This window comes from Somniosus microcephalus, unplaced genomic scaffold, assembly GCF_052327205.1.
Source record: "Somniosus microcephalus isolate GS21.2 unplaced genomic scaffold, FLI_Smic_1.0 unresolved_chr1, whole genome shotgun sequence".
NCBI classification, from domain to species: Eukaryota; Metazoa; Chordata; class Chondrichthyes; order Squaliformes; family Somniosidae; genus Somniosus; species Somniosus microcephalus.
In genome coordinates, this window is record NW_028225179.1 from 10453741 (window position 1) to 10456701 (window position 2961).

Consider the following 2961-nt stretch of genomic DNA (forward strand, 5'->3'; position numbering starts at 1 on the left):
TCAAAAGCTTTACTGAAGTCCATGTAAACCACATCCACAGCATTTCCCTCATCCACCTCCCTAGTCACCCCCTCGAAAAATTCAATCAGATTTGTCAGACATGATTTACCCTTGACAAAGCCATGCTGACTATCCCCGATTAATCCTTGCCTCTCCAAGTGGAGACTAATTTTGTCCCTCAGAATTTTTTCCAATAATTTCCCTACCATAGATGTTAGGCTCACTGGCCTGTAATTCCCTGGTTTATCCCTGCTACCCTTCTTGTATAATGGTACTACATTAGCTGTTCTCCAGTTCTCTGGTACATCCCCTGTGGCCAGAGAGGTTCTGAAAATCTCCTCCTTTGCCTCCCACAGCAGCCTGGGATATATAAAAAAACCCTGATCAAACTCACTTTCCGCCAGTGATCCGGACTCTGGCGGTTGCCCGGGCCGACCCAGAATGCGGGATCTGTGCGCAGGCGCGGTGCCGGCTGATCCTCGGGAGCGGGGTCCTGCCGAGCATACGCAGTCTGGCGGCGGGCGGCACATGCGGAGTAGGGGAAGTGGGCGGGGTCACTGTACAGGCAGTTTTGGAGGAGCTCAAGGTGACGTGGGCTGGAATGTGGGAGGCCAGCCAGGAGTGTGTTGGAATAGTCAAGTCTAGAGCTGACAAAGGGCCGGGGGAATGTTTCAGCAGCGGATGAGCTGAGGCAGGGGCGGAGATGGGCGATGCTACCCAGGTGGAAGGAGGCACTCTTAGTGATGCTGCGGATAGTTCAACAGCTGCCTGATCTTGCTGCAGTTGTACAGGGCCTTGGTGAGACCACACCTTGAGTATTGTGTGCAGTTTTGGTCGCCTTATCTGAGGATGTTCTTGCTGTGGAAGGAGTTCAACAAAGATTCACCAGACTGATACCTGGGATGGCAGGAATGATGTATGAGGAGAGATTGGGTCGAGTGGGCTTGTACTCGCTGGAGTTTAGAAGAATGAGAGGGGATCTCATTGAAACTTATAAAATTCTGACAGGACAGGACAGACTAGATGCAGGAAGGATGTTCCCGATGGTCGGGGAGTCCAGAACCAGGGGTCACAGTCTAAGGATAAGGGGTAGGCCATTTAGGACAGAAATTAGGAGGAATTTCTTCACCCAGAGAGAAGTGAACCTGTGGAATTCTCTACCACAGAAGGCAGTAGAGGCCAATTCATTAAATATATTCAAGAAGGAGTTGGATATATTTCTTAAGTTAAAGGAATCAAGGGGTATGGGGAGAAAGCAGGGACCGGGTACTGAAATTGGATGATCAGCCATGATCGCATTGAATGGTGGAGCAGGCTCGGGGGGGGCGAATGGCCTACTCCTGCTCCTATCTTCTATATTTCTATGTTTCTAACCCTGCTTCCCCCCTTACCCTTTCTACACTCCTTTTAAAGGGTTTTAGAAGTGGAGCATTTACTGACAGGAAGCTCAAACCAAACATCACGTCAAGATCTAACAGAGTTACGCGATTCATCAGGACCTGATTCAGTCTCTCCTCCAATCTGCTGGCACACCCGTGAGTTCACACTTATGACAGACCTTCTAAATGTTCTGAGAGAGCTTCAAAATCTACAAATACCTGAAGCAACACCAGTGGCCACACACTGGGGGAAGCCCAGGCCCCGTGTGTGGGAAGGGATTCACTCAGTCATCCGCTCCAATGATACACCAGCAAGTTCACATGAGGGAGGGACCTTTAACCCACTCTGTGTGGGGACAGGGATTAATTGCACCCTCTGTGCTGCTGAGACACCAGCTTGTCCACACCGATGAGAGACCGTTGACCTGCTCCGTGTTTTTGAAGCGATTCTCTCATTCCGCCACCCTCCTGAGACACCAGCTTTTTCACAGTGATGAGAGACCGATTAAATGTTCTGACTGTGGGAAGAGATTTAAAAGGTCCCAGGATCTGAAGTGACACCAGCTGGAGAGAGCAGGAGAGATTCTGTTCACCTGCTCCATGTGTGGGAAGAGATTCACTCGGTCCTCGAATCTGCTGGCACACCAGCGAGTTCACACTGGGGAGAGACCATTTACATGTTCTGTCTGTGGGAAGAGCTTTAAAAGCTCCGCGAACCTGAAGAGACACCATCGAGTTCACACTGGGGAGAGACCATTTACATGTTCTGTCTGTGGGAAGAGCTTTAAAAGCTCCGGGGAGCTGAAGACACCAGCGATTTCACACTGGGAAGAAGCCGTTCACCTGTTCCGTGTGTGGGAAGGGATTCACACAGTCCTCGACTCTGCTCGAACACCAGCGAGTTCACACTGATGAGAGACCATTTACATGTTCTGTCTGCGGGAAGAGCTTTAAAAGCTCCGCAAACCTGAAGAGACACCATCGAGCTCACACTGGGGGGAGGCCGTTCACCTGCTCCGTGTGTGGGAAGGGATTCACTCTGTCCTCGACTCTGCTCGATCACCAGCGAGTTCACACTGATGAGAGACCTTTTCACTTTTCTGACTGTGGTAAGAGCTTTAAAAGCTCTGGGAACCTGAAGAGACACCAGCGAGCTCACATTGTTCTGTAGAGCAGAGCCCTGCAGACAGCTGGGGCATCATGAACATGGAATGGATGAATGTTTTGAAATTCTTGTACTGCTGTTTAATCTTTAAGACTGTTGTGCTGATGATTCCCTTCGATTGACTGTTCATGGTGTTCCATAGAATGTACAGCACAGAAACAGGCCATTCGGCCCAACTGGTCCATGCCGGTGTTTATGCCCCACACCCACCCTACTTCAATTAACCCGATCAACACATCCTCCCATTCATTTCTCCCTTGTGTGGCTTCCCCATAAATCCATCTATGCTGATCACCTCAACCACTCCTTGTGGTAGCAACTTCCCCATTCTCACCACTCTCTGGGTAAAGAAGTTTCTCCTGAATTCCCTCCTGGATTTGTTAGTGACTTTTATATTTATAGCCACATAAATATGAT